This window comes from Phalacrocorax aristotelis, chromosome Z (genome assembly GCF_949628215.1).
Source record: "Phalacrocorax aristotelis chromosome Z, bGulAri2.1, whole genome shotgun sequence".
Taxonomy (NCBI): domain Eukaryota; kingdom Metazoa; phylum Chordata; class Aves; order Suliformes; family Phalacrocoracidae; genus Phalacrocorax; species Phalacrocorax aristotelis.
The window spans coordinates 54,993,056-55,004,692 of record NC_134311.1 but is presented as its reverse complement, the minus strand read 5'-3'; the positions used below and the strand labels follow the sequence as shown (position 1 = coordinate 55,004,692).

The 11,637-nt window shown below is 37.5% G+C and overlaps 1 protein-coding gene across 1 annotated transcript in view; it reads left to right on the top strand.

The window, feature by feature from the left end:
- GCNT4 (glucosaminyl (N-acetyl) transferase 4) overlaps window positions 1–11,637 on the top strand; it is a 34,677-nt gene continuing 23,040 nt past the window's right edge. Inside the window, exon 1 of the mRNA XM_075078669.1 lies at window positions 1–72. The gene's annotated coding sequence lies outside the window, so the exon portion shown is untranslated. The remainder of the gene's footprint in view (window positions 73–11,637) is intronic.

The following is an 11,637-nucleotide window of genomic DNA, read 5'->3' as shown; positions in this document are numbered from 1 at the left end:
TGCCACAGACAGAAGTTGTCAAAACATTGCTATGTGCTGAAAGAGAAGCAGCCATTACCAGGGAATTTACAAGTAAGATTTTTTTTTAACTGCCGAAAAAACCTAATGGTGGGTGCAAGGGCTATGCAACAGATACAAAAGGAAAAAGAAAGTAGGTGACATGGAATTGATTTGTGTGGGGGAGGGAGACAGTGCTGGGGGAAAATGATGACTCTGCTGATGGGTTGGATTGATCTAAATGACTCAATAATTAAGTTTTTCAGAGCTCGGTATGTTTGACTCTCCTGCGTCCAAGTTAGAAACATTTTGTTATTTTGATGTAGTTAACAAAATAACTCCATATTATTTGAGGTACTCAGTTAAATGTTTCCACAAAATAATAGCATAGACAAATGTCTTCTGGATGTAGATGGAGGAATATGTTACAAAAGCATTGCTGAATAATCTCATCTCTAATTCAAAAGTGTAAATGTTCCCGAAGATGCTCTGATCTTTGTGGAGTTGACTGAGCTTGTAACTTTGTGTCTACAGTGTTACATTTTTATGTTGATTGCATATTAAACCCTCCCCATAGTTTTCATACAATTTGAACAGCGCTTACTGCACTTTGACCTAATGTTTTTGCCTCTACCACGTTTTGCTTACACCACAGAGGGATGACCCTGATTGACCACGGTGCAAAATCAGAGTGGTCAGCTCTAACCCCTACTGTGCCCAATGTCAGGTAACACTTTACACTGAAGTGAGTAACGGTGCTGAATCAGGTTTGCTGTGGGAGACAGTAAGAAGCAAATCAGAGGAGAAGTGCCTAATTAGTGCCAAGTGTATCCACACAATAAAGCAGTTCTTTATTGTTCTGCAAATCTGTTCATAGGCCCTGCAGCTATTGTGCAAAGGATTAAGTAAACCCTATAGCTGAGAATCCTCTGCAGAAAATGCTTTGTTTTCCTGCTTCTTTTTTTTTTTTTTTAATAGAAGGAAACAGACTTAGTATCTTAAATGCCAGGGCAGAATATTTGGAGGAAGTTAAGCTTTAAAGTCACAAAAAATAGATTGTGTAGTAGACTGTGTTCACATTTATGTATCAAAACCCCCAGGTTTTACTGCCCTTTGATATGATTTGAAAAGTGTTACAGGTTATGGCTTGTAGGAGTTAATGTTTCTCAGCTGAAAAACTGAACAGCCACGTTTGTGTTTTCTCAAATATAGTTACCAGTTGTAGTTCTGCTTACCAACATAATGGTCTTGTAGCATGTATCGTCCTTGCCACCCTATTACCTGAGTGCTCAGTCTTGTCTGGAAACTTACAGTAAGAGTGTAGAGTCATTTTGTAGCCAAAGGTAACCGCTAACAGGTGTGGAGATTATGCAAAATTAAACATTCATAAGACAATAAAAATTAAGAAGTTGGAAATGTATAGAAATGTTGTTCCATATATATATTTTTGTTTATATCTACTACAATTACCCTCTAACTGAAGGAAGAAACTGCTTAACATGCGGTATAACCTTTAAAAAATTTAACAACCAGCCCAGTTTCCACATCTGTACCTTATAGAACCCAAACCTTTTGCATCCAGTTCTGAAGAAAGGCTTTTCAGGTTTCATAGTCTGACCAAAAATATTTTTGAAAGTGAACTATGAAAATCAAACTCCTACTTAAGAAGGAAATGCCTTTTAAAACAAGTGTCTCAGGGTGAGTATTTCATTGAGTCTCTTACATGAAACTTTGGAAGTGCCATGAGAAGCTTCATAACCCATAGATGGATTTGGTGTATTTGTTTGCCCCCTACATTTGTTTCCAAAGAACCAGTCAGATACACAATGCCATGGCTGATTTACTTCACACTAAATAAATTCTGAATTAAAGCTCAGCCGCATAAATTGGCTTTCAACTAGTTTGCTTTCTGGACTTTGGTAGTCCTGGAAAATGATAGGAGTAATTAATTTCAGTTTTCTTGCTAGCCAATCTTATCTTCATGTAATGTGCACCAGTACAAAGTTGTGATGCTGAAACTGCTGACTTCACAGGATATTTAAATCCAAACTAATTGCTCCAGTAGAACGCACCCAAGCTATTACGTATTTCAGTACCTCCTAGATAGATGTAAAATTGGGCTACTAGTAAATATTACATGTGCATATTTGCAAGAATCTTCCATTAGTCTTTAAATTGTAAACTCCTCAGAAGAGGGTTCTCATACGCATTTTTGAGCTGGTTGAAGATATTACTTCATTGTTAGTCCAAACAGCAGATCTAGCCCATTGTAGTGTATTTTTCCTGCAGTATGTTTAAAGCTCCATGTAATTATAGTGCAAAGAAATGTTACCCGTTCTTGAAAGCTTGCAATATATTTTGTGCTGCGTAGTGCTCCAGTTCAGAGCCTCAGATTTTGCTTAGGCTCAGACAGTTATGTCAGAAACAATTGGAAAACTCCACTATTCCTATCTTCATGTTTTTGGAGGAAAGCTGGAAAAGATTATGAACGTTGTTCAGTGATTCAAAGGTCAAGATGTAAACTGAGAACCCCAAGTTTAATTTTATTTATGTTTTTTAACAAAATGACATGACTTGAAAGGTTGGACTTACTTTAGGTAACCACATACTTTACAAAGAAGCACATAGTTCTGTCAGCAGAATTTACAAAGCTGTGTTTTCCAGTAACTTTGCATACCATAACTGAAGGTATAGACTTTCTCTGTCTGCATACTCTTCCTTTCCAAAAACCTGTACCTGCTCTTATTTGACTGCCAGCAAGGCAGAAGGTAGAATGTCACGTGACTGACTCAGACTTGAGGTATGTGGCCAGCAAAAGCCAAAGAAAATTCACTTTTTAGGATGCCAAAAATAAATTAAAAAAAAGAAGCCGTGCTCAAAGACTACCTCCCATAGAAGCCAATTCTAAGAATTTAATGTCCGTATTTCTTATCTGCCAGTCAGGTTTTTCTGAAACTGGCAAATCAATTCAGAAGTAACAAGGTGACAGCGTGATTACACAGAACCATAGACTAATGTAGGTTAGGTGGGGCCTCTGGAGGTCTCTAGTCCAACCTCCTGTTAGAAGTAGGACTACCAGGTTAGATAAGGTTGCTCAGTGCCTTGTTCAATCAAAGTCTGAATATTTTCAAGGATGGACACTCCACAACATTTCTGCATCACATATTTGTGTACTTAACCATGCTCATGATGAATTTTGTTCCCCATATATCGAGTTGGAATCTTGCTTGTTAAAACATGTGACCACTGGCTCTTTTTGTTGTATACAGAAACTTGGTTTCCTTTAAGAAGCCTGGCTAAAAGTAAGTAAACTGGCTTCTAATCAAGAGCTTTATCCACTGGCTTTCTGGCCTTTTTACTTTCTGAAACAAGTTGTGAAAGAAATCCTTTGATAAGTGACCCATATTCTTGATTTGTCAGCTGCAGTATGATGTTTTCATCTGCTTTGGTGGTCCCATGGAGACTGTGAGAAAACTGACAAACAGAACTGTGTAGATAGTCTTCCTAGAACACATCCATGTTTTCTTATCTTACTTATGAAAGCAATAAATGAAAGGCAATGTGATAAACAGTAAGCTTCAAGAGGCAGTGGCTTCAGCTACTGTGTTGCTTGAAACAGAGAGAAGACAGACTTATTTGACACCACACTCTGGTAATGTCAAATGAAAGCATTTAGGAGACTACCTGATGATCTTGGTGAGTGGTTAGATTATAGCATGCTATCTCATTTGTTTCAGGAGTGACTTTTAACAAAGGTGGGACAAAGCTTCTAAACAAAACGAGTCAGCCTTTAAGTCACCACATGACCATAGTGTAGGAGAAGGCTCTAGAAGTTGTTCTGAGGCTATACATAAAACCCACCAAATGAGCCACAGCTCCTGTAGATTTTGCCAGTGCATGAAAAAACATGAGATATTGGTTTTTCTGTCAAATAGATGTGCAGACATGAGCTGAAACTTGATTTATGCTTTGTCTTCAGTTTTTTCCAATCTGCATCTCAGTATGCTATGAACAGCAAGAACTTTAAAGTGTTCTGGTTTTAATTATCCAAGGTTGGTCCTGGAACTGCTTCTTACCCACTATCTTAGCACACTAAATTCAGGTTTTCTAAAACGGCTAGAAATAATTTTAGAGACCCACGTGTTTTCCTTCCAAATGAATATACAAGTGAATCATTATATAATGAAGTATATAATATTAAGTTTTAAAAGAAAGAAATGTATGGTTGGAACCTGCACCCTGCTAGTCATACCAAGAAATAGTCCCCTAGGAATCATTTTAAAGGAATCTTGGTGCCTTTTAATAAAGGGTACTAGTGAATGCATTTCTTGTTGTTGAACTAGGTAATTTGATATTTAAATAGAGTGATTGACTTAATCCAGAAACTGAAAGGCCATCTGGACATCTGTATAAAAATATATTTGTGAGAAAAATGGAATCAGCCATTATGTTTTATTTTAAAAGTATTTATTTTTTTATACATTATTTCTCTATAAATTCAATCTAGAATATAGATTCTTTTGTGGGAGGCTGTATACATTTCCTGATTGGTATTTGCATGTATGTCAATTATACCTTTCTCACCTTTTGAGGAAAAAATCATGTTACAGCTAAACTAAGGAAGGTAAGAGCCACTGAGATATAAATTGTTCTTTTGTTTCCCTGATAGGTTATTGTAACATTTATGGATTTCTGTAATAGATTGGAGGTTCTGAGTTCCCCACATTGCTAAATAAAAAACCTAAAATATCTTAATATACCAATCCAAGGACCCTGAAGAATAATAATTCAGAACATATTGTATCTTATAAAGTATTTGTTACTGGCTAACAGGCATATACCCAATGTATCTAGGAGAAGAGAAAAAACAGTTACTGGATAAGATTATGATTTAGGCAAAAGTTTTAATGGGGACTAATATATTGTGTTTATATCACTTATCTAGCTATGCTTGCAAGAAAACTATGAAGTATTATAAGATATTAAGCTATAAAATATTATTAATATTAATATTGTACATTTTCAAACACTTAGAAATATGTACTATTAACTCTATTTCTTGAAAAAGTATAACATCTTAAGGTCTGTGTTGCTGAAAAAATACTTCCTGCCGCATGAAACATAAAATCATTAAAGAGATTTCAGCAGAAACCTTCAAACTGATGCTTTAGAATAAAAGGCATGAATTCTTGATCTTTAATCATGCCTGTAAGTCCTTATTCCATCCAGATATTTAGTGTAACAAGAAAGGCCACAAGAAAGAAGAATGATTCTAGCTACCCAATATAAAATATTTTTATTAGCCTTTGAGTTTTTTTCAAAGTATTGTAGCTACCAATGCAAAAAATGCAGCATGCATGATTTAGGATCACTTGATAAATTAATTCTTCAGGAAAAAGGACTTTCAAAACTGGGATGGGGGTCGACGCAGAGGATCACAAAGCAGTTAGCTAAAATCCCTGCTGGCCTATATCATTTAGGGGATCGACACCTTAACTTCAGGTGCCTGACTGGCCTAGTATGTCTTACTGACCAGTTTGTAAAGGCAGAGACCTTGGACTCCAGCATTCACAGGAGGAAAAAAGAGAATAAAGATCTATATCATGTGAAGTGAATCAAAAACTGTGGAGGGATCTGGAGAAAAGCAAAGGCATTTGGAAGGCAGGGAAAGAAAAAAAAATTACCAGGGAAGCATCAAATTTTGTCAGAGAAAGGCCTAGTCGTATAATGATAATCTATCCACAGACAGTCTTGATCAGCTGAAAGAAAAGTTATTTTCAAAATTGCTACTAGCTTGGACAGAATTCATGTGCCTCAGTTCAGTATCAGCCTTTCAATGAGTCAGAGAATCAAAAAATGTTGCTTATGCAAGGCACTGGCTGTCATTTCTAGACCTTACTTGGTTGGAATGGACAATGTCACCCCTGGATTGTGACTGTCTTCTCTAAGTTCTTGAGAGGAGTGTGGGCAAGGCCCAAGAAACTTAAAAGCTCTTAAGACAGATTTTTGTTTTAAAAACTCCCTTGTGGCACTCCAGATCAAATGCTGTCACCTTTAAGTGTGTTGTTCTTAGATCTTCTCTTCCCTTATGCATCTGTAGCCTGTGTCTAGACTAGCCACACTGAACCAAATCCATTTGAGTCAGAAGAATAACATGTCCTGTGACTTCATCACAGATACTGCAAATCAGTTCAGCTCTCCCTCAGATGTGATAATAATTGATACCTGTTCTACAGAAGTACTGAAGCTGAATTCAATGACATTTGTAAATTGACTCAAATAGCATTTGAATTCCTTTTACAAATAAATTACATAAGTAAAATAGTTATAAAATGATTAACCGTATCTGGATAGTTCCAGCACTTTTTTGCTTGGAAAAAACAAGGAGGATCTGGTGGGATAGCCAATTTTAAAAACTGATGTTTCAGGGGCTATTTTAATAATCAGAGAACGGTGACTCTACACAGAAGTGGCAATCTTCAGTGACTAACCTTTATGCAACTGGATGATTCTGGTCTGACATTTATATAGTTGCGACACTAAAGGGAATTCTCCTTAGATACAATTTTCAGGTTCTTGTCTGCTACAGAGACAAGGTCTTGTAAAGCTGTAACAAAACGGAAATGCAAGTTGAAACACATTTAGAATGGTTTCAAAACTGTAAGGCTAACATAGATGCCAGCAAAGACAAAAATGCTATTGGCAAGCAGTATGGAAAATGTACCAAGAGGCAATGTGTTTCCCCCAGGTTTATGGCAAAAAAGTTCATTCTGATATTGTTACTGATCAATACTTCACCTTGTAGTTCATGAAGATGGCAGAAAACTGAGAGCACCTAGCAGGGCAGCCAGGGTAGGAAAGCAGAAAAAGGCCCTGCCTGTGTGCCTCTTACCTTACTAAGCTTTCTTCTGTACCCGAGGTGCTAAGATGAGTTTTGGGTAGCCACATGGGAGCCTTTCTCCACTGCTTACAGCCCATAAGCTGCTGGTCTTTTATAAGGATGAGAGTTAACAGGCAGCAAAAGGGAGAAAGGAAACATCAAAGTGGGTATTAAAAGATTTAAAATAATAGTAAGCAAGAGGAGAGAGAAAAGGGAAAAAGAACTGAGAAAGAAAAATGGAAATGGGGAGGACATTAGTCGGCTGTGTCAGACTATGAAGGGAGAAACACAGGGACTAAATGTTCAAATACTGATCCATCCCTACTGGGGAAAAAAAAATATTGCCTATGGATGTAGTAACTTTGTTACCAAAGAGCTTCAGGGTCAGAACTGAGGAAGACGGCTTTGGGATGTATAAATTACCATGCTTTTGGTAACTGTCGACTGTTATCTGAAATTACTGAAAAGTGGAGAGAGTAGAGATTTTAATTATTCACTCAGGTAAAGTTGTATTTATGGTAGAATGCTCATATTAAACCTACAAAATCTTAATCTGATAGGTAAAACATTAATTTGACCCAAAGAAATCAACAAAGCAAGCTGTCAACTGCTGAAAAAAAAGTTATTTCAAGAGATTCATTTGGTCATATCTTTATTACACTTCCAAATTTGAGTTGAGAATTTTTAGTAAATAAGTTAGGATACTGCAATGAGAGTCCTTAGAGGAGCATTTCCAAAGTAAGAAAGGAATGTCTTTTCTCCAATTATGATGTCTCAAAATGGGATGTTAAATGAACTTCAGACTTTGACAACAAATTTTCCTGTATTTACATAAAAAATGTGGACATTTCAGAATGAAAAAGCTCATTTCAACAAATCAAAACAGGTAGAAATGATGCCTGTCATGTCACTATAGTCTCAGTGTTAATGACAGTGTCTTCAGCTCAGTTTCTGCCAGTCTATTTTACAAAAAAATTCCCAGACTTACTTTTAAGATAATTTTAACCTGAAGGTGTCCTTAAAACTATCGCGTCACTTCCCATCCAAGCATTCCTGTTTATGCCCTTTGAAACATCACTTCTTGGTGAGTGTATAAGTTGCCTTCTTCTGGTGTGACTGACCGCTGCTTCATAAGTGGTAAAAGAGTCTGTGAGGAGTGTTGTGATATAACTTCTTGGGTAGTACTTGTATTAAGCCTGCTCACCTTTATTGTAGTCCAAGATACGTAAATATCTCCTACACATCGGATCATGCTTTTTGTTCTATTATGTGCTGTGTAACGGCACGAGCGTACTGAAGATGCGCTGAGAGGGTAAGATATGGAATGCAATCTGATTGTCACTGGAGTCAGAAGTTTTGCTGTGGAACAATATACATCCTCATACATGGGTGTGGAACAATACACATCCTCACACACAAGGGTGGTGAGCTCCTGGAAATCAGGAAATGGCAGGGAACTCCTCACCAAGACATGGAGTTAAATGGTCTAATACCTACAAGATACACAGAGTGTTTTAGCATTGGGACCTACCAATGGTGTTAGTTCAGTGAATGTATTTTGCATTTTGGAATAAGTGTAGGTGACACAACTGGAAAACTCTAGTAACAGAGAAAGACAAACTCTTGGGATGGCACACGGTGCCCAGAAATAAGTGCAAGCTAAATGACCAACTGGTGTCACTTCAAACATGTTTCCTCTGCATTTTGACAAGATTTTATCTTAACTGATCTAATCATCCTGAATTACCAATCCTGTTTTGCTTCTCAAGACACTTGAGTGGTGTCCAAACACTGTTTTTTCTTTGGTTTTGGTTTTTGTTTTGTTTTTAATTTGGTTTGGGGTTTTGTGTTTGGTTTCTTTAGTTTTGTTTTGTTTTTTGTTGTTGTTGTTTTTTTTTTTAAACAGAGGCCACCCCTACTTTCGTGACAGCCCTCCCTCTCTTGATAACATCTGTTACATGTGACAGTTCTGCCCTCACTGGCAGTTCCTGTGTTGGGCTGGTTGTGGCAGGTCAGCAGTTCTGGTATTTTGTGCAAGAGTACTGAGGGGAGAAAGTGTGAACAAAAGTTGAACAAAAGCTCTGAAAACTACATTTCGAGTTCCTTTTGGAGTCTGTGCTGTTATCAAGAAGAAATCTTTGTAGCATTTCTTACTGCTGGGTCTTTAGTGTTACCTTGTTACTGATCTTAACAGTGAAAACTAAAGGTTCAGCTTCTCCCACACTGAGGCAAGTGCCTTGACTTTATGCACTGCAATGCTTGCTTCAGCCCAGCAGATATGTAAATATTGCAAGTACCCATTGTCCAGTCCTGCAAATTCTGGTATACAGGTATTTGCCTTCCTTTTTATATAGTCCTTTCAGGGCTGTAGGAAGGGCATTCCTAGTGAGAGGGAGTGTTTCATTTTGAAGAAGTACGCTAAACTTACTCCTTCGTGGACTTAATACATGAAATTCCAGCAGTGCTGAAGAAGCATTTTCCTTTTATATAATTGGAAATGGCCAGGGTGGTTGACTTCTCACCCCAAGCATCACAAAGTGTAGTACTGCCCTTGTCTCACTGAAGGCTGGGTGCAAGTGAGAGATACTGATAAGGTGGCCAGGGTCTTACCTACAAGATTCCTAGGACACATTACAGATTCCTGGGGATCTCTAATGCTTATATGGTTCTAATGAGCTGTTAACACCTCTTTAGGTAATAGTGCCAGTGATTGCTTTCTACTTCTCTAATATACATTCTGTAATAATTTATTTTCATTTTCAACAGCCTCTTCTGTCCAATTCAACTCAGTAGAAAGTCTGACACATTTTCTCCAGTTCAGTGAGATAGTAATGGCATGTAAAGAGGAGTTTCTACCATGCCATGTAATGGAAAAGCACTGGAATTTCTACAAAGGATGTGAAGATTTTGGATTCTAAAGACTTCTGGAGTGATTAACATTCTTTTCTTCATTGTTACTTAAAAGTAAATATTTGAGGTTTTAGATCTAAGTGCTTTGTTACTGTCATTTTGATAAATCATTTGTCCAGCACTTGGAATGGACTGAAAGATTGTTTGGGTAAACAATGTTGGGGATTACTTTGTGGCAGGTGAGGATAACTGTCAATATTTAGTTTTGCACTGTACGTTTAAGAAATGGGGAAGTGGACGAGGACTGTTATACAGTAGTGCTTATTGTGAGTTATATTCCAGGTTGATAACTTTGTATGAAATGCCACTGATTTCAGTGGCTGCCTGTGCTTGATGGGGCTGCACAGAACCAGGCAGGTGTCAACGCTGATAGTCACTTCCCACATCTAAACGTGGAACCACTATCAGAAGTGGCTGCACATGTTTGTGTAAGATGTTAGGTTAGGCGAAAAATCAAGGTGGGCAGCTTTGAAAATCACCGGCAGCTTTGCTTTACATGGTGTGGATATATACAAATATTTAAGAAGGGAGTGGGTGCTGTGAGAGGTTAAAAGCAGAATCTTAGCCATTGGAAGTGCTCAGGGAAATTCCATTCGTGTTCCAGCCAATCTTTCTGATAGGCAGAAAATGTACTGGCATATGGTAAGAGATGCAGTTAGCTTGTTTGTGGAACACGAATTTTTCAATCTAACAAATCTTAGATATTCACCCCGATCTCTGGAGGATTCGTATTTATTTTAATTTTACAATGTGTGAATCTGCCTCAGTCGCACATTTGACTGTCATGAAAGTTATCTGCATTCAAATGGCATTCTTGCTCTTTCATTCTCTGGATTGTAACAAGACATTAAATAATAACACCTGCTACTTGTACCTCCAGTGAATGGGATGAGAAATACCTCCCGTCAATACATAACAACCTCAGCTAGCTATTCTGAGTGCGAAGAGCTGTTCTGCAGAGATTTGATTAGTGTCTTAAACAGAAGGTGGTTTGCGCAAGAGAGAGGGGTCTGATGTGCAGAGAGCTAATACTGTGCCCTAGGATGCATGAGCAATTGTAGCCTGATGGGCTGTAAGGATAAAGAAATGCAAACTGCCCAGAAGTCAAAAAAGTTAAAGGCTACTGAGTGAAAGGTATTTAGTAAAGGTCACTTTCCACACAGAAAGAAAATGGAGCAGGTTCACAGCTGCTGCAGCAAAACAAGCCTGAAAGCATATAGGTTTAAAGGAAATGTTTATTCAAATACTACACTTTCACTGAAAAGTGAAGGACTTTTCACTGTTAAAATGGCTACTGAATTACTTACACGTTCGTTTGACATTTTTTCTTTGTTACAAGATATCTAATAAAATTAGTGTATAAAAACTGGGAGGACTTGACAGTAATTCCTTTAATCCATTATATTAACATGATTACATGACCTCAGGCAGCCCTAAGATACAGTGACAAAACACCTGATTGATTCAACCTGGCCAAAGGGGTAAAAATGTGAAGTGTTACATGAAAACTGCTGTCTCTTACTGAAGCTACATGTAAGAGTAAGCTACCAGGGTTTTTTTTTTTTTTCAATATTTTTGCTGTATAGAAGCATCTTGACAAAGGTGTTAGCTTGACAACATACATTTTAATATGACTAACAAAGGTAGGATTCTGCTTCCCAAATCTTCTTATGGCTCTGAATTTTCCCTGTTACCCCTACTGGAATCTTTTTCTTAATGTCAAGACCCATTAGGAGATGGCAAAAAGTCATACCGTCATGAATAGGGTGTTTTGTTTTCTCTGTTTAAGTTTGTGCTTTCTAACTGTACTTTTGCATGAAAATATAACTTGTTATCACAGTTCAAAGTGG